General features: G+C 38.8%; 2 long non-coding RNA genes across 2 annotated transcripts in view; both read left to right on the forward strand.

Moving 5' to 3' along the window:
* The window catches only part of LOC135746433 (uncharacterized), a 93660-nt gene extending 73275 nt beyond the window's left edge, over positions 1–20385 (forward strand). The window contains exon 3 of the long non-coding RNA XR_010531551.1: positions 20352–20385. This is a non-coding gene — a long non-coding RNA (uncharacterized lncRNA). The remainder of the gene's footprint in view (positions 1–20351) is intronic.
* LOC135746440 (uncharacterized) lies at positions 10143–12237 on the forward strand. Its single transcript, XR_010531566.2, has 4 exons — positions 10143–10336; positions 10433–10590; positions 10883–10959; positions 11055–12237. It is a non-coding gene; the product is annotated as an uncharacterized lncRNA (long non-coding RNA).
* Positions 20386–21112: the final 727 nt, after the last annotated feature.

The following is a 21112-nucleotide window of genomic DNA, read 5'->3' on the forward strand; positions in this document are numbered from 1 at the left end:
AGCTCTATTAAAACCTTGTGATCCACCAACCGAGACAGCACTTTAAGACATCACAGGTGTGTTCATACGGCACCACTGCATGTATCCTCCAGAAACAATCCCAGAATTCATAGTAAAAAATACTAAAAAACAGCAGATTGCTTTAAGGCAAACCAAATATTGTGTATTTCATTCAGTAGCAAAAATATTGAATGTTATGTTGTAAGCATTGTGAATACATAGCTATAATCTCTTTGTGTTAACGTCCAATCGCTGAGTCACATTCACACAACGGCATCATTGTGTTTGGAGCCTCATTTCATTGGGTCATTGAGTCAGGTCAAAGGTCAGCGAGTCAGGTGAAACTAGAAAACACCTGCAACTCAGCACAACCAACAGAGAGGCGAACACACAAAGCATTAACAAAATGTTTTACGTGTGAATCACATGTGTGTATTATTTAGACAAAAGAAAGTGGACGAATTGACCGGTCAACAGTCGAATAAAAATGGCACTATCGGTTCATAAACGCTAACACACATATGGTTTGCATGTGTAAGCTCCACAACATGACACACTTATTTCTTACCTGCTGCTGACCAACGCTGAGTGTGGGGATTGTGGGTAAAGAGCCATATGGCCTTCCTGCTGGAGTGCAACCTGTCTAAAACGCATTTTTACAGACATACTGTTTTCCACCCGAGTCTGTCACTGACCCTGGATGGATTTAAAAGCCGGTCAATCCAATTTGGTTTGTTTGAAAAGAATGAGGGCATGGTTGAGGGGAATGGTAAACAGGTAATCTTTAAATTTAATCTCACATTGATGAGCTTTTGATTCTGTTGCACATCACAAACAACATCACAAACATAAGGCTAAAGTGATCTCACATCATCTCTAAATGACAACTTAAATTAATTCAATCTCCTCACTGATAAGGGATCATAACAGATCCTGGATCATCAATCTCAGATAGACCCACATTTTGTACCACAGCAAACCCGCAAGCCGGCGTATGAGAACTGAAACACTGTTTCTCATTACACATACAAATGGAGCATTTCTTAAAGGTGCGCCACCAAATACATGAACTTCATTATTTCATTGTAAAGGTCAGAGAGGAGGTAGAAAATTTCTCATAAAAAAACGAAAAGAAGGTTTTTGCCGCAAAAAGCTCCTGACATATTTCGACCTCGCGGAAAAGAAATGTAATAATAAAACATGTATGATATGACCCCTTTAATATTTAAAAGCGCTGGTTGTATTAGATCCACTTTGGGTTCAGGCTTCGATTTAATGCTTCTGCGGACCTCTCGGCCAGGAGGATTCAAAAACAATTGGTATATTGAGGCTCTCGGTTTGTATTGTGGCATTTCCATTTATATTTATATGGAAATCAGAACATGTCATCCATAATGACTACAGCATAAGCGACAAATACAGTGCATTTAACTCTTTCCCCGCCACCAATTTTTTTTTAAAGTCGCCAGCCAGCGACAGCAATTTTTATGATTTTCACAAAAGTTTAATGTCTTTCAGAAAAAAAAATGCAATAAATATATAAACATACAATATATCGAATGAAAGAACAGACCCTCTGCTTTTAAAAAGCACCTATTGTCCGATTCACGTTTTTACATTTCCTTTGGTGTGTAAGTGTGTATTAGTACGTATTATTACACGGCTCTCTGGAATGCTTGATTCTGATTGGTCAGTTGAGACATTTGCAGGTTCGTTCTTTTCAAATAATAACCGCTCCAAAATAATAACGCATAGCCGGACTACTTTCACGAGTAAAATCGCTCCGCGCCAATAAAGATCAATAAAGATTACTGTCTGTTTGGCGCCATCTTGTGACAAACACTCGACAACCACGACAAGACACAGACAGCTTACTGAGACTGAACTTGACAAAATAGAGCATGACAGCTACGAAGCCAACACACAAAAAAATACAGAATGGGCATTAAAACTTCTCAAAGACTGGCTAAAAGAGAAAAAATGGAGACAAGTATGAAGCAGAGGATCTTAATAAGGTATTACGATCATTTTATGCATCGGTGCAAAGTTTCGCGGAAGGATAAAAATGTTAATTTAAAACAAATATGCCAATAAAATGTTTCAAATTCATATTCATGTCCAGTTTTTTTTCTTATGTGGCAAGTAGCCGTGTAATAAGCGGGATAATGTAGAGGCAGCCGGTAGTTATTGGGAAATAAGCCCCTTCAGTGTGATACAAGACCCTCCGCTTCGCGTCGGGTCCTGATCACACTGTCGGGGCTTATTTCCCAATAACTACCGGCTGCCTCTACATTATCCCTTACTTAATGATATGCAAAAGGTACAAACAGCAAAGTAAACGATTACGCAAGTTATCGTCTCCAACGTTAATCTCTTTTCTTGGCCTACAACAAACACACGGATTGTAGGCAACCGTTTACTTTCTGGGATTGGTGATGTAAAGAAGGCCGACATTAACATAATTCCTCCCGCTTCAGACTCACAGCCTGTAAGTTAACTCCTGTTAGCATTGCATTGTGAGCGAATCTTTCAAACATGGTAAGGAGCGTCACATTTCCGGCTGACGTCAGAGGTATTCAGGCCAATCACAACGTACAGATTAGCTGGCCAATCAGAGACACAGAGAATGAGTTTCAGGAAGACAGTAAAATCTGGAGCTACAAAAATGTACGGTATGTGGAAAATGTTTTAAATCACGCAAACGCAAAAAAACACAAACTCATGTTGTTTTTAAGCAATGAAATAGGTGCACTTTAAACAAAAAACATACTTTCTTTATTTGTTTTAAAAGGTGGGTAAGAGTGCCTCCTAGTGGATAATAGCGGAAATATGACGTTGCCGTAAAAACTTGTCATTAGCAGAGAAGCGTTTTCTCTTAATTGACAAGATTATCAGGGGTTTAGCAGCACTTTTTAAAAAAAGTGCTTTTGTCCTGACCCACTGCCAAACCTTTCACCTGTGTTATCTGATGAATTATTTAGATTTAAGCAGTGTTCAAATTATGTCAAACATTATGGGGGCACCTAGCAATTTCTCTAGAAAACAGCATTAGGCTCACTTGAGAGTTCACATTTGTTTCAGACAGAACTTTTTTAGATTCGTTTATTGCGAACTTAGAAATATAATGGACAGTATCACTTTGTGGCAGATCAATTCATGTAGTATTTACATTTTAATAAAAAACAGGGGACCCCCCTAATTTATACTTTTGTGCTTTATAGGGGGTCCCTCAATGCTTATAGGAGGTCTGGGACCACACAAGCCCCCCTCAATTTGAATACTGGATTTGATTGAACTATTATCCAGCCAATCTTTTCTCTTGTGCACATCTGCATTGAGCTTCATATCTGATGATCCTGCAATTTCTTTCATTCTCAATACTTCTTGGCCTTTTCGCGATTTGGGGACCTGTTGAATGCACCCCAGAAAAAAGTAGAGAATGATTACGTCCTTCTTGTCGCAATCGAATTTCCATGTTATGATTTGACCCAACACCCCATCTACACCGGACACAAGTGACATGATGCGACAAAAAAAAAGATTGATGAAAATTTGTTTGGCTTTTGAAGGTCACATTACCCTTAAAAAATGCCTGCTATACCCCCTGCACTACTCCCATTAAAAGCATATGTGCATGTGTGTTTGCGTGGAGATGGCGAGTTTTCGGTTTTAACATATGGCATGTAAGAGCGTGTTCAGAAGTCATACTGAGTCACATAACAGATCTCTCTCACCCCACACTTGAATCCCACATGGAGCAGCACATTGTTAAAGCTCCACCTACACACATGAGATTCACCCTAGTAAATGTGCTGAAACAGCAAAGAGGCCATGCAGGGGAAATCCCACAATGCACAGCCGCAGGCACGAAATCAAAAAGGGAGAGCTCACCCGAAAATGTGCATTCTGACATTGTATCAGCATTTTGTACATCAACCAAATTTGTATGAACAGACAAACAGTGACAGGGAGGTTCAAAATATAATTGAAATATCATACGCTATATAAGCTTTCAATCTGCGATTATCATCTTGTTTTAGGGCACGTCAAACCAATGGCTTCTGGCATCAGTGATGTTAAATTAGACATGACACATCTCCATGTGCCATATTAAAATGTATGCAGTATCATAGCTGTGGTGAAACATGACCTTGGATTATTCCTCACATATAGCAGGAATTTAGCACACACATTGTATAGCATCTGTTCCCGATTACTTTCATTGTATATAAAAACAGCGAGTGTTAGTATGCCCAGAATGTCCTACTAAAGAAAATAAGTTAATAAAATATGAGGATGAGTAAATGATTACAACATTTTCCGAACAATTTCATGCAAACATACACAATGTGCAACGTGCCTCTCCCAAAAACAAATATCTCGATGGAAGTACGTTGAACTATTACTGTATAACATCTGCAGTATTTCGTCAGACACCATAAGTGCTTATGGTGTTTATAGTGAGTTCAGGGTTTGATGTGAGCACGCATACTGATTAAAATGTATACCTTCAATGCTTAGTAAGTCGCTTGGGATAAAAGCATCAGCCAAATGCATTAATGTAATGTAAATGTGTCCAAGCAGTGATTCCCGGCCGTCCTGTGGATTGACCGTATTTGTAAGGCCTGGGCAATCTGATGGCTGTTTGTCTGTGATGTCAGCCACAGCAGTGTTAAATAAGGAGTACAGTGGTGACGCTGTGGTTTTATCTGAATGAATAGTGCATCATGGTACTCACGAGAGAAACAATAGCGTGATTCTGTGCAAAACTGCCTGAATCAGACGCATACACACACAGATATGAACTTTCACGCATGCACAAACATGCACATACGCATGCAAATGTGAAAACAGCATAAAAATATAACTATCTATATATAACTGTGATTTTGGGAAATGTTTGAGATCATAAGATCATACACTTTTGATCACACGTTGTTGTTTCTTTTCATTTAATCTCATGGGTGTCTAGGAGAAATAACTGAGATAGGAGACCTAATTTGTTTTGCTTTGTTGTGGAAAGAGATAAAGGTGTGTGTGACTTCAAACAAACCTAATTTGAAATAAACATTACTAATTTGAGATGGCAAAAGCAAATCTTAGCAATTAATCTCACCTAATTAAACAGAATGTCATGTCATTTATAACAGTGTTTTTTATGATTGAAGATCAGAAAAGGAAAACATGATCATTCCTCTAACAGTGCAGGCGGTTTCAGTGATGCTGTTTCGTGCTGTTTATCTTTTTCATCCGGAGTGCTGGAAGCTCTGAAACACAAACATTTGGATCAACATTAGTGTGCAGAACAAGACCGACCTTCTAATAGCAACAATGAAAACACAACACATGCTGTCTGTCCCTGACTGACTGTGACTATGTTTGCAACATAATGCAAGCTTATTGTATATGGGCATTTTTTTCTTTAATATATATTGGGTAATTTCCCCTTAAAGACCAAAGTCCAGATCCAATATACTGTTACCCTTGCGTTTTCTTTCACAGCTGTTCTCTTAAGACCTAAATTACAGTGTTTATGTGTATTTAAGTCCAATAATGCGTCAAAAATGCTTATGAGCTCAATAAACAGCGGACCCACAGCTTGCGCGCTCCTCTCACACAGAAACAGCACAACCATATAGCAATGTTGTTTTGACGGCTTATAACAACTTGTTTTAAACTTGCAGTGCTTAACTAAGTGTGCAAATTTTAAGAGCACAGCAACATGACATATATTGGCATATATTGTATACTCTTAAAATTAAAGGAGCTTCTTCACGGGACATTTACACGGGGCGAAAGCGTTAACGCTTGACGGAAGGTTTGTCTGAAGCGTGGCAAATAGCCAATCACAGTGGCCGCACATGCTCCGGTCTTCCATAAACGTAATTGGCTGGCTCTGTCTAGGTTATTTGCATAAGGCAATCTGATTGGCTGACGCTCGCGTTGCCGCTTGAAAAGTTGAGAAATGTTCAACTTCTGCCGCGAGCAACGGCAGTGACGTGGCGCCAACCATAGACTGTAAAAAAAGATGGACGACGCCTGTTCGCTCCCTTCCATTGGTGAAAAGTGAAGCCGCCAGTGTCCCGATATGGCGCTGACATCAATTTCGGGACTAGTCATGCGCAGTAGTGAGCAGGAAGTAAAGCCGCGAAATCAAGACCCCGCCCTCATTCTCGCAGAATGCGCATATCACACGATATCACAGCTGTCAATCATGACGTGACACCACCGTTTTTATATCATTAAATAACTAACTAAACACAAACTTATTTTAAAAACAAACATTTGAATTTACATCAGCGTGATAAAACTACAGTAAATGATAGAAACCAGCTTCGGAAAAAAGATAATTGAAGTGTAAAAATTTTTTTTAGTTGGTCTCAAGTCCCATTGAATAACATGGGGAGGCGGGCTTTATGACCTATACTGGGACCAGTCACTGGGGGGCGATCGAGACGTTTTGGCTTCACTTTTCAGGGCTTGAGCGGCACGCTTGGCGCCAACGGATCCACATTTCAGTTCGCCAACACTTGATATCACCCATTAAAAGTGAATGGGAAACGTCAACGCGTACGCCTGTGTGAATGTGCCGTCACAGCGATGCCATAGGAGAACCATTTTTGGTTATTTAGTTAAAGGTTGGGGCGGCAGTGGCTTATGTAGGTTGTCTACAAACCAGAAGGTTGGTGGTTCAATCCCTGGCTCCACCTGACCAAGTGTCGCGGTGTCCTTGAGCAAGACACCTAATCCCAGCTGCTCCCGACGAGCTGCATGGCACCTTGCATGGCTGATACCGCTGTCGGTGTATGAATGAGAGAGTGAATGTGAGGCAAATTGTAAAGCGCTTTGGATGGCCATTGGTCTATGATAGTGCTATAAAAATGCAGTCCAGTCCAAAGGTTTAGTTAAAGGTTCTTTAAAGAAACATTTCCTTATTACTGTTTTATAATCTAGAGAACCTGTTGTGGGGGAACAGAAAGACATTAAAGGTTCTTTATAAAACCATTTAACCCAAAACGGTTCTTCTATGGCATCATACAGCATCTTTTCTTTTTTTAAACCACAAGATGTTGGTTTGGTTTGCTTTATAAGCATAAGTTCATTGTGCAACCAGCATTACGTGAAAATAAAGCCTGGTTGACCAGCATTTTTGTTAAGCCGCTAGCCCACCATCAAACCAGCATAACCATTATAAACCAGCATGGGTGTTCATGCTGGCCTGTGCTGGTTATTATATCACAGTGTGAATCTGTAAATGAGACCTTTAATCTGTAAAACCTTGATGATAAAAATCTTTGTCAAGTGCACCATTGAGAAGATTCTCTGAGTTTAAAGACAAACACAAACAAACACACACACACACACACACACACACACACACACACACACACACACACACACACACACACACACACACACACACACACACACACACACACACACACATTCTGGTTTCCATGTTTTGTGGGGACATTCCATAGACGTAATGCATTTTATACTGTACAAACTGTATATTCTATTCCCCTTACCTGCCCCATTCCCTAACCCCAACCATCACAGAAACCCTTCTACTACTTCACATTTTCAAGAAACATCACCCTGTTTGATTTATAAGCTTGTTTCCTCATGGGGACATCAAAATGTCCCCACAAGGTCACAAAAACACTGGTATTCCTATCTTTATGGGGACAATTGGTCCCCGCAACGTGATAATTACCAGGTACACACACACACACACACACACACACACACACACTTTATCAATGAGATAAGAGCATCACGCTGAGGATGAGAGTAAATGTTTACAGCCACTGTATGCAGACTGAAGTCATTAGTAAGGAATGCACCAATATGACCCTAATTAGCACACAGGTGTCAGGGGAGCTGAGCCGACACACAAACACACACACACAAACACACACACACACACACAAAGCCGCCTCTTCACCTCTTCTTCTTAGGCTTTAGAGAACAGACTGGGATAAACACCTAACAGGGTTCAAGTAGATTCACACTGCAGAGACTTTTGACTAGCAGTATAAAGTCAGGTACACCTTGCAGGGTAAGGAGCCTACGCCCCTAGGCCATAGGCTGTCAGTTTTCAATTATACTGCCCTACAAAGCCAAAGTGCTGTAACTACGCATTTGGTCAAATTTGAGTTAAGGGTTGAAATGGGCTTTGTAAGATCTGATGTGTCTTGTGACAAAGTCTCCTTTTCCACGTGAATTGAGCGTTGCGCGGACACACAAAAGTTGAAAAATCTGACCTTTGGCCGATATTCGCGCCGCGCTAACCAATCGGGAGCTTGCTCTTATAGTGACGTGATTACAGGGAGCAAGTGGAGTCGCAGAAGCCCCTCCCATGACGTGAATTTCCACGTGAATGTCTCGAATTACTAGAATTTCACACGCGAATGAACAGGTAAACACAAAATGTTATAGTGAATAGTGCGTTTTTGTCGGCTTATATGGAAACGCTTTAGCAGCTTCAAAGTCATCCTCTGATTGGTTGAATTATACTAGAGTGACCATACATGCCAATTTTCCGGGACACGGCCTGGCCAGGATTTCGGGTGCACCTCTCGGAAGTCGTTATTTTTTTGACTCCATACATCATCGAGGTTTATTATTTCAGGTTCTATTTCAGAAAAGCAACCGATACATTTAAAGGTAAGAAAGAAACTACAATGATTGTACGTATTAACTGAAATGTGAGAACTTTAATGACGTATACGGTCGACAAATACAACTTCTGGAAGAAACATCCAAAATCCTGGCTGGTCGAGTCCCGGAAAAATGGCACGTATTGTCATTCTAAATTATACAGGATTTCCGGGAGACGTGAGTGTCATGTTCTTTAATGGTCCGCATGGAAACAACACAAAGCCAAAAGTATGCAAGGTTCATAAATTCTTTAAAAGACATGCAAGTCTTAAAGAGAGATTTCTTAGTGTTTGATATTCTTGCTATGAACTTCAGAGACGTTCGCAAATGAATGATTTACTGGTTGCACACCGGTCTGTTATCGTGGAAAAATGTCCTTATCCCTAAACATGTAGCGGCACAAAGTAAAAGTGATTGGTTGCTTAACGTGTCAGTCATATGGCCTCTTGGGCGGCCACAGATATGGTCAAGACGAGACTATAGAAGCATCAGCAGTGACGGAGGTAAATAGACAACAACTTTTGGGACAGGATATGTTAAATATCGCTCCTAACCTTGGTACATTTTTTTTCTACCGTGGCAAGCAGAAATGCGTTTGAGGAAATGAGATGCACATTTTTTAAACTTAAGAGGGGGGGGTTTCTAGTAGACCTATCACAGGACTTGTGGTCCATGTAGAATTGACGCATTGTTGCAATATTGGTTTGCGTCAGGCTATGCTGTGCAACACACGCAATGCTATGGCATTGATCTGACACAGAAGTATAAATCAGCCTTTACACCATGTCTACAGTGTCAGCCATTGTAATGAAAACTGTAGTGGTCCTAATATAGCCAATGGAGCTGTTCACACTGGAAAAGCCCAATGCGTAACGCCTTAAGTTTTTGCAGTATGAATATGCAGCTGAATAAATATTAACTTTATAGGAAAAATATTTCCATATTCGATAGGATTCACCTCCTGCGACCCTGCAAGAAAAAGTGGGTGTTGAGAATGGGTAGATGTTTTTAATATGCAATATGTGTCAGAGAATGGCCTAAGATTTCATTTCAGCAGAGATACGGTGGCCCTGAGGTGCCATTTTATTTACAAGATTTAAAACAAATTTACAAGTTTTTTAACAAATTTACAAGTTTTTTAACAAATTTACAAGTTTTTTAACAAATTTACAAGTTTTTTTAAACAAATTTACAAGTTTTTTTTTTAACAAATTTACAAGTTTTTTTTAACACATTTACAATGAGTGAATAAATGTACAAGTTTTCTAAACAAATTTACAATGATTGAACAAATTTACAAGTTTTTTAAACAAATTTACATGTTTTTTAACATATTTACAATGAGTGAACAAATGTACATGTTTTTTAACAAATTTACAATGAGTGAACAAATTTACACGTTTTTTTTTTAAATTTACAAGTGTTCAAACAAATTTACAAGTTTTAAAACAAATTTACGTTTATTACGGAAAGGGTAGGTACAATACGCTGACGTCACGCATCTGAGCCTCCGGTGGGAGGAAACCCGGAAGTATCGCCGTGAATCACATGAGAGTTGTGAATGCGATGTTGTGTATTAGGCTGTACATAATATTAACGGAAAGAGAGTGATAATATATAACCTTTCATCGCTTCCGAAGTGACTAAAAGGGATATTGGACCTTATTTTCAGGTAAGTGAAATAGTTTTAGTTAGCTAACGTTAGCTGTCCAAGTTGCACACGTTTTGGATGGCAGTTATCAAAATAATTCACTGACTTTCTCATTAGATTACAGACAACACGAGAGGGTGCTTCAAACTTTTTAATCAGGACTGCATTGTTTGTTCGCTCCCGGGGTTACATAGACTGAAACGAGGAAGTGTGACGAGTTTGTTTACATGGTGCTGTAAACTTCAACCCAGGAGGACACTTCAAAGGAATCAAGGGTGCGTTAACTTGTTCGATGATATAATCTGAATAATCTTTAAAAGATTAGGATTTTATGTAGTGACTAATGAGACGATTTGTTAAAATTACCTATATTTATACTATAAATTATATTTTCATTTAATCATTTAAACCTCTCTGAGTGTGACAGTATTGTAATGTTTTATCATATTACAAAAACTCTAATGTTGCCTAAGCAAACTGTCATTTATGTCAGATAGATAGATAGATAGATAGATAGATAGATAGATAGACTGCCAAGACTGAAATCATGATTATGTTAATTTCCAGTGTCTGTGATATTGAAACACTAAAGGAAGAAGAGGAGGACCACCATTCGTTTCCTGAGCAGAAAAAAAATTAAGCATGTAATTCATTGATGAAAATTAGAACAAATAAATCTCATGACTTCATTGATCTTTCTTTTTTTACATGTAATTTTCTCCTCTTTCTCAATACACAGATCTAACAGTGGTTCTGGGGCATTGCAAGACTATGGTTACCTGGAAACATCTCCTATTATGGAAGATTATCGCAACATTTGTGTCTTGGATCATTTTTTCTTGTTTCTCTGCCACAGATTTAGCTGTAAGGTTTAAAGGTCCCGTTTATCCTGATCCCATTTTTTAAACTTTAGTTGGTGTGTAATGTTGCTGTTAGAGCATAAATAATATCTGTAAAATTATAAAGCTCAAAATTCTATACCAAGCGATATATTTTCTTTAATAGAATTTCCCTTTCAAAGCCTATAGCAAACGGCCAGTTTGGACTACAGCCCTCTACTTCTCGATTGAATGACATCCAAAGAAGAGTTTTTTACTAAACTCTGCCCACTGGAATATGTCAGTCGCCAGCTAAACTCAAGTGGCTCTACTAAGCTGCTGTTGAATCACAGCACACTAAACAAACTACATAATCAGAACTCGATAGGTATTTCTGAAGGAGGGACTTTATAGAACAAGGAAGACATCAGCTCGTTTTTAGTAAAGTAAAAACAGCGCTAGAGAGTATGTGAAAAATATTGTCTTTTTTTACACACAAAACATGAACACACGCTATATTGCACACCATAAACACAATCATAGTTTGTGTTAAATACTCTCATTCTCACGGCACCCATTCACGGCAGAGGATCCCATTGTAAGCAATGTAATGCTTAATTTCTCCAAATCTGTTCCAGTGAAAAAACAAACCATCTATATCTTGGGTGAAAAATTACTTTAATCCCAAAAACAAACGTTTTTCATTTCACTTTGCTTTATTGTTACAATTTGTACAGTAGATAGAAAATATACATTGGAACAAATGTATATACAGTGGTGTGAAAAGGTGTTAGCCCCCATCCAGATTTCCCATGTTATTATTGCATATTTGTCACACTTTAATGTTTCAGATCATCAAACAAATTCAAATATTAGTCAAAAAATAAAACCCAAGTGAACACAACATGCATTTTTTAAATTAAGGTTTTTATTATTAAGGGAAAAAATCAAAACTACATGGCCCTGTGTAAAAAAGTGTGTTAGTACCCACTGGCTTTTAATGTAAATATGTTTGGTTCTAAAAATGTACATATATATTTTTTCATACTTGAGACAATATACATTGAAGTTCATTTATAAATAAAACTATATTTTGAACAATGAGTGAAATTAAGTTTCTTTAATGTAGAAATGAGTTGTTCTAAAACTGTACAGTTATTTACTTAACACGTATCTAATGTGTGCATTGCATGTCTGTTAGAAGTGTGTGTGCTATTCCTGGGTTTATAAGCATGTGTTAAGCAGCCAGTAGTTAAAAAACGAGTCCAACTTAATTTTTACTGACTTCCATTTCTCTAAATATACTATTTGGAGGGTTTAGCCTCCGCCCACATCTCCATCAAAGTAAATGCGTTCCAGGTGGATTCGGAAGTCAGTTCTGGTTTTGACAAAAAAAATCACACCATGTTATCCCTGTGATTCCTCTGATAGTGTCCTCCTGGGTTGAAGTTTACAGCACCATGTAAACAAACTCGTCACGCTTCCCCGTTTCAGTCTATGTAACCCCGGGAGCGAACGAACAATGCAGTCCAAAAAGTTTGAAGCACCCTCTCGTGTTGTCTGTAATCTAATGAGAAAGTCAGTGAATTATTTTGATAACTGCCATCCAAAACGTGTGCAACTTGGAAAGCTAGCGTTAGCTAACTAAAACTATTTCACTTACCTGAAAATAAGGTCCAATATCCCTTTTAGTCACTTCGGAAGCGATGAAAGGTTATATATTATCACTCTCTTTCCGTTAATATTATGTACAGCCTAATACACAACATCGCATTCACAACTCTCATGTGATTCACGGCGATACTTCCGGGTTTCCTCCCACCGGAGGCTCAGATGCGTGACGTCAGCGTATTGTACCTACCCTTTCCGTAATAAACGTAAATTTGTTTTAAAACTTGTAATTTTGTTCGCTCATTGTAAATTTGTTTGAACACTTGTAAATTTTAAAAAAAACGTGTACATTTGTTCACTCATTGTAAATTTGTTAAAAAACATGTACATTTGTTCACTCATTGTAAATATGTTAAAAAACATGTACATTTGTTCACTCATTGTAAATATGTTAAAAAACATGTTAATTTGTTTAGAAAACTTGTAAATTTGTTCACTCATTGTAAATTTGTTAAAAAACATGTAGCCTACATTTGTTCACTCATTGTAAATATGTTAAAAAACATGTAAATTTGTTTAAAAAACTTGTAAATTTGTTCAATCATTGTAAATTTGTTTAGAAAACTTGTACATTTATTCACTCATTGTAAATGTGTTAAAAAAACTTGTAAATTTGTTAAAAAAAACTTGTAAATTTGTTAAAAAAACTTGTAAATTTGTTTTTAATATTGTAAATAAGTAATTTACCATTGTAATTTATTTTTGCCTTTCCAGGCCACGGTACAGAGGTACAAGCTATTACTGTGAGAACACACACACACAGTTTCTCGCAATGAGATGCTAAATTAAGCTGATTAGTGTTTGCATTGGCGTTACAGCACCGGCCACCATCGACCCTCAGGAACCTCAACTACGTCTTTGTCCCGCTTCTGTTCACAGCTCGATAAGACAGAGAGAAAATGAGCCTATCAAAAGTAATAGATTGTCTCACACAAAGTCAACACGGAGAGCAGGATCTTTCGAGAGAGGTAGACACGGGGTGGTGCATAGGTTACCTTACAGCTGGTGAATATTGTTTTTCCTCGCCCTGGCAAGGAGAACTGACAGGACAGACACTTATGCGATCGATGGGACCTGCGAGAGAAGAATAATAACCGAGCAGGTTCAGCCCGCGGGCGACCGCTTGCACACGCGACACCCATTAGAGTCAAAACAGAAGGAAATATGGGTGCGACACGCCAATACACACTGAACACAGTGTTGAAAAAAATCAACATCCCCACACACGCCGCTGCGCAGAACCTCGGCAGATGGTCGCAAACATTCGGTGGGATTGAACCGGGCTCTGCTCTGTGGCAGCCATCCACGTTTGGAGCGAAACGCGCCACAGTGTCGCTCTCAGGGCAGGGCTGCGTAATGAATAATTAAAAAGCAGAATTTGGCACCTTGCAGGAGAGAGAGAGCGAGCGGGGAAGGTTGGGACGTCCTTTATACAGCAGCGTGCGAACCAGAAGCAGCAGACGGCAGCGGGTCATTCCTCATATTTTACAGTACACCAGCCAGAGACACAGATGGACAAATGAGACAGAAAGTGAGAGAGAAATAAATGAGCGTGGGTCTCTGCGATGACAGATGGATTGTACACATTTTCTATCAGCAAAAAAAGGAAAATCATTGTGAATGCTGCCAAACCCTTAACTGTACAGAGAAAATATAGGCCATTAATTTAATGAAAGACTTTAATTGTAGCCAAGACCTAAACCAGTTAAAACATAACAGAGCAAAGTCAGGACCCCATAGCAGACCACCCAAAAGGTCTTCTGACTGACACGTGAAGCAACCAATCACAGTTCGTGTTTTTCAAGCAGTTAAAGTTGAAGATATGCATTTCCTGTAAATCCTGTAGAATTCAACCAATCAGATGACAACTTCAAAACTCCTTAATTGTTTCCTGTTTTGGGTGCTATATGCATCAGATGTTGAGCCAACGGTCCATTGGTGTGACAAGTTAAAGGAATAGTCAATTTTCTTAAAAGAAAAATCCAGATAATTTTCTCCAAAATGTTGATGTCTTTCTTTGTTCAGTCGAGAAGAAATTATGTTTTTTGAGGAAAACATTGCAGGTTTTTTCTCATTTTAATGGACTTTAATAGAGCCCAACATTTAATACTTAACTCAACACTTAACAGTTTTTTTCAACGGAGTTTCAAAGGACTCTAAACGATCCCAAACGAGGCATAAGGGTCTTATCTAGCAAAACGATTGTCATTTTTGACTAGAAAAATAGAAAATACGCCGTAGATCCCACACAACTAAAATGAGTCCTTTAGGTGAGGCTAAGACCCAAAACATAAGCAAAAAAACAAATGAAATGGATGGAAGCAGTTGTAAAGTAAGATGGGTTTGTGATGTCAGGTGAAAGGAAATTTGTTTCAGAAGTGGAGCAAGTTATTAATAAAACTTTGTTGTTGTTTAAAATATCACACAGAAAACACTTCTTCAATAGCATCCATCAAGAATGCACTGTAAAAATCCTTGTGGCACTTCAATCAAGTTTAAAATTACAAACTCTTGAGGAGTTGCTATAAATTATAAAATAATTGAAGACTGCGTCCGAAACCCAAGGCAGCTGACTTGTTGCCTCGCTGCCTCATGAGTAGAGCTGCACGATTCTGTACAAAATGAGAATCACGATTCTTTTGCTTAAAATAAAGTAGGGATGCACCGAATCCAGGATTCGGATTCGGATTCGGCCGAATACTGGGCTTTTTGACGGGGTTCGGATTCGGCCGAATCCTAGATTTTTTTTCCACCGAACCGAACCCTATAGGCTTGCGCTACGCTGGTCGACGTAACGCGGCCGTTGATTACACACATCGGGTGCTGATGTGGAGATGAGCTTTTTCTTTCGGTGAGCCTTAGGGGCTGGACACACCAAAACTTTTAAACACGGCTGAAAACGCCTTGAGGACGCCAAATTCCAGCTGTTTTTCAGCCGAGCGCTTGGTAGCTGTGATGCTTCAGCTGTGAGCCGGTTGGTTGCTGTGGTAATCTCCCGCCCCTCCTCCACTGTAATTGGACGGCCGTGTGAAACCTGACATTGATGAGCGGAGCTTCTCACTCAAAGTTAAATATAGTTTTCAGCGCGGAGCTGCTTGCTTCAGCATCATTGTAAAAACGAGCGTGTCGCAACGCATCGCTTTCATTATGCATAGGCTTATGGTAATGTCAAAATAGTTTTTCCAACTTGTCATCCTGGCATAATGTACAGTTAAAATTAAATAAAATGAAAAATACACTGCTGTGGATGTTGTTTACTTCATTAATGTGTTTTACTGTGTTAATGGAATAAGGATGCGAGTAGGATTCGGTATTCGGTTTCGGATTCGGCCGAATCTTAAACGGTGGATTCGGGATTCGGCCGAACCTAAAAAATCTGGATTCGGTGCATCCCTAAAATAAAGATCATGACACTTAATAACTTTTTTATTTTAAAGACTTACAACCCCTGAACATTACGTTAACATTTTACAGGTTCAAAGAATTCTGCTTCTGAATCTGTTGCAAATTGCTGCCAAATGGCTTGACATTAACTTTATGGTAATGAGCTATGACGCGGTTTGGTGGCAACCAATCGGAAGGCAGAAACATTCGGCGGCAACCAACCGGAAGGCGGAAACCTCCGCTTGAGAGTATTCCAGATCATGCATTTGAGCTTCAGAGTGTCCACTACACTTTCTCTACAGCCGTCGTTGGCAGGACAGCCAGAGTGTTTTGTCCCCCTGTGCTAAAATCCAATTCGGAAGGGATAAGATCCGGAATAAGATCCTCTTTTTGGTACTAAAACAACGTCAAGGTTCTTGACAGTCGTACCTGCGCATTGCTCTGCCTCACTCAATCTCTTTAGTTTCTGTTTATTTCTGTCTAACTCATCGTTGAAAACATCCACTGTACTGGTGGAGCAAACACGAGCACAAGCACATCTGGCTTGCGCCATAATAAATGAGACATCAAGACGTCATCACGGCCGCTGTTAGTGATTGCGTGCTGTCGTGAAAACTGGCGAGACTGCATCTTTCCTCGAAAATATAATTACCTGAATTGTAGAACTGCTGGATTAAGATCGTTTGGGGGGGGGGTCGAATCGAAATCACAATCTTTTAACGATTAATCGTGCAGCTATACTCATGAGGCAAAGACTTCAGGGGCATGAAGGCACCCCCTGGAAACGCATTCAGACAGCCTTCATAAGCGCCTTGTTACATCACATATTTGAAAACTGCTGATCAGTAAATTGCTAATTTCCCACTAGAAATACAATCAAAAGGTTAACAAGTAAAAATATAATTTTATTTAAACTAAATTTGTGCTGCAGCCGCTTTCTTTGCTGTTTTGTTTTTACTCGACCAGGATCGATCAATCACAATCCCAGCGCACCCACACGCACGAGTTGTAGGACAAGTTGATGAAGGTATCTCAGGAGTCAGGAAGTAAAGCAAACATTGGATTTGGACGTGCCTTAATGCCTTCATCCCTTGGAATTCTGCCTCCGAAGGCAGCATTTTAGAGATTTCATATGATTTCATGTGACGCTCCTTACCATGTTTGAAAGATTCGGTCACAATGCAATGCTAACAGGAGTTAATTTACAGGCTGTGAGTCTGAAGTGAAAGGAATTATGATAATGTCGGCCTTGTCTACATCACTAATCCCAGGAAGTAAACTGTTGCCTACAATCGTGTTTGTTGTAGTCCAAGAAAAGAAAATTTACATTGGAGACGATAACTTGCGTCATCGTTTACTTTGGGGTTTGTTCCTTTTGCATATCGTTAACATGTACTAATACACACTTACACACCAAAGGAAAGGAAATTTAAAATCGTGAATCGGATCATAGTTGCTCTTTAATGTTTACTTCATTCTAAATAAACCAAATGTTTCTTTTTGGATTGCAATGACTTTACATAAAGGAAATTTTCTTCTTTATTTCTATGTATTTTTCTGCTTAAGGTACGTGTCTTTCTTAAAAGATCTCATTACACAAGCTGTCCAAATGAATTTATAGCTTTGTTCTTTATATTTACTTTGACTATTTTTTGCCTCATTTGTCTTCTTATTTTTGCTAAGAAATATTAAAAGAAACATCTGAGACATTTAGTTATACTTAAATCATAACTGAGAGGTCAAATATGAAAGAGCAGTAAAAGTTTCCTCTGGGAATAATTTACCGTAGTTCTGTAGCCTTTATGAGCCTTAACTGTGAGAGAAGAGTTATGTTCCTGTTTATATAGCATAAAAACCTAGCATTTTAGCATTTTTATTTTTCATTTGCTATACTTGCTTTATGATGTTGATGTATATTAACTGTATTGCTGGCCCTATATTACAATTACAGTTTGAAACAGAAAGGCAAACAAGCCAAAAGGTTAAAAATAACGCTTGAGGATTTATTCGAATTGAGATATTCCCCAGATGTGGTAAATCTCCATTTTGGCACATTACCGCGAGTCAAGTCTATCTGTTTAAGTCAAATGAAAGTATCAAAGCGGACACTCCTAACCAGTGAATTATTTTCAGGTCACAGACAACCAATGCTATGTCGGTTTTTCCACCCACTTTCTTCTGTTTCTCCGAACCCAGGCCCTCTCATTGTGTTCGAGCAGCATTTGATGCAAATTAACATACAAAAATCATGGGAAGGGGTTATTGAGGTGGACGGGGATACTTTCGGAAGTTGTAAAGCTCCCTTGGGTTTTTTACAAAACAACGTTTTACCTCTCTAAATTCGGCACCCAGGGCTCGTCTTTCTGCCCGTGACCCCGGGGGGCGATCCCAGAGCGTAGCTGAAAGAAAGCTTTGAGTGGGCGAGGGGCCCCGAGAGCCCATCTTAGGTTTAGTCTGACAGGGTCAGGGTCAAAATTGCCCCCTCTCCTCTTCACGCTAGACGTAGCACTAAACAAGTTACACAAAAGCGGAGACAGATAATACAAAACCACTTCTACGAACTTCCTAAATTGTGTTTTGGTTGTTTAGCATAGAAAAGGATTTCATAATGACCCAGTTGTTTATCTTTTTTTCAACTATTCCAGACCCAGTCAAATAAAAACGTTTAGTGACTTTTAGCTTTGAGGCCACAAGTTATCTGAAAATATACATTTGCAGTTATTAATTAAGGCAAAGTTAGACGACGAAGAGTTTAGTTACCCTACTAAAAAGCTCTCCCAGTCTGACCAGCTAAAAAATGCCAAAACCGCTCTTAAACCAGCCAACCAGCTTAGGCTAGATTTAGCTGTTTCTTTCAGCAGGGTAGTCAGGTCAATAGAGAAGTTGGTGTGATTTCAGTTGTTTCCTAAAGGTTGTGGTGTGCTTCAGTCATAGACTAAAAGTATTGGATGATATCAGATTAGTCACTCATAGGCAAATTTAAATATTTGTTATGTAAATGTTTCTTTCTTTCTCTCTGGATATTTAACTCATTCCCCGCCAGCCATTTTTTGAAAAGTGGCCGCCAGCATTTTTTGTGATTTTCACAAAAGTTTTCAGAACGATTATCAAAACATACACAGAGTTTCAAACTAGTAAAACATTTTTAGCTTCAGTCTTTTTATAAATTGGGTAATGCGGCATCTAATGGATGGTAGCGGTATTACAGATTAACATACAACCTCATAAGGAACACATTGAGAGTTTCGTTGCAAAACGAGATAAATCCGTTTTTAAAATGTTTTATCAAAACATGTTTATTATTAAGTTATCATGTTATTATTTTGTTTTATGGTGCTACTTAGCTGTATTTTTTAAGTTATGAAGGTTTAAATCAAAACAAATCAACTGCAGTTGAATTGATATTAATTGCAATGAACATCCAAAAACAAAATTTCTGAAAAAATTTAAAAAAACGGAGTTATCTCGTTTTGCAACGAAACTCTTCACATTATTTTATGGAGATGTTTTTCTTAATTGACGAGATAACTTCTCAATGTCGGGAAAGAGTTAAATAATAAGCCAAAAACTTTATATATGCGTAAGGAATATGAAGTAAGGAATACAACAATAGAGTGCCGCAGGGATGACATAATTTTGTAAGCCCACGCGAAAGTTAGCAGGACACTGGTTCCCTCGCCAAAATGCCCATTTATTTTTCCCATAGACTTTTGGTTTATCACAAAAAAGTTTGTGTTTAACAAAAGTTAAAGATTTGTCCAAAAGTTATATATAAAAAGCAGAATTTTGACTTCAAAAATTCATGAAAAATATGTTCATCTGTGAAGATTATGTTGCTGGATAAGTGTCATAAACTTTTGTTAAACACAAATCTTATTTTTTGCAATAATCTAAAAGTCTATGGGAAAAATAAATGGGCTTTTTGCGAGAACCATTGTCACTTACTTCCGGGTTGTCCAACAAAAATATGTCATCCCTGCAGCACTCTATACAGGAAAGAAACATGGTCTTTAAAAGAGACGACCTAAAAATTAAATCTATGAGAAGAGAAAGAAGTCTGGATTACTAAAACTCCAAACTATACGCAGAAAGTTTCAAAGGTATGAATACTAACACTAAAACCTCTGTGACACCTGAAGTGACGTTTGTTAATTTTTTCGCAGGTACTCTGAGAGCGTCAGCCTGCCGTTTCGGTAAGTCCTGATCTCATTTTCATTCTGTTTCATAATCGCCACAGTACGCTGCTAACACCTCATCAAACTCACCGACCGTTCCAAAGGCTTCAAAACTCGACAGGAGCCCACACAGTTTCTCCCTGTAGTGTTGGCCTGCTTTCAGAGCCAAACCATCAAGCCTCCTTCTTCTCACTTCCCCTCTCTCTCTATCTCTCTGAACGGCAGAAATCCCTTTTTGTCTTGGGCTGAAAGTGGACTTTAATCCGTTTATTAGCCTGAAAGCAACCGGGACGTAAAGACAAACCACATGATTCCTCCTCCCTGCTCCTCTCTCCGTCCCCCTCGGGAGGAGAACCGCGGCTAATACTAACTGCTAGCTTGATTTATATGTCTGTCGGCTCCTGCTATGTCCCCTAACGCCCTTAATGTGTCCCGCTTGGTCCAGGCCAGGCTAAGCGACTAAAAGACTGGTGGTGAAACGGCACCAATGGGTCAGATGAGCCAAAACCCGTCATGTCCTCTACTCTTGTAATTAACAACTACTGCACTCAATTAAAAACACACACACAGAGAAATATACACAATCTCTCTAATGTCAATGGCTCAAACACACATACTTTTCCCATTATCTGCAGCGGGGATGTAGAAACCATAATAACTAGCAGTGGCTTTTAAGTACTTAAATTTACATTTATGCATCTGGCGGACACTTATCCAAAGCGATTTACATTACATAAAAGCTTTGGTGC

The sequence above is a fragment of the Paramisgurnus dabryanus genome, chromosome 9 (genome assembly GCF_030506205.2).
Source record: "Paramisgurnus dabryanus chromosome 9, PD_genome_1.1, whole genome shotgun sequence".
Classification (NCBI taxonomy): domain Eukaryota; kingdom Metazoa; phylum Chordata; class Actinopteri; order Cypriniformes; family Cobitidae; genus Paramisgurnus; species Paramisgurnus dabryanus.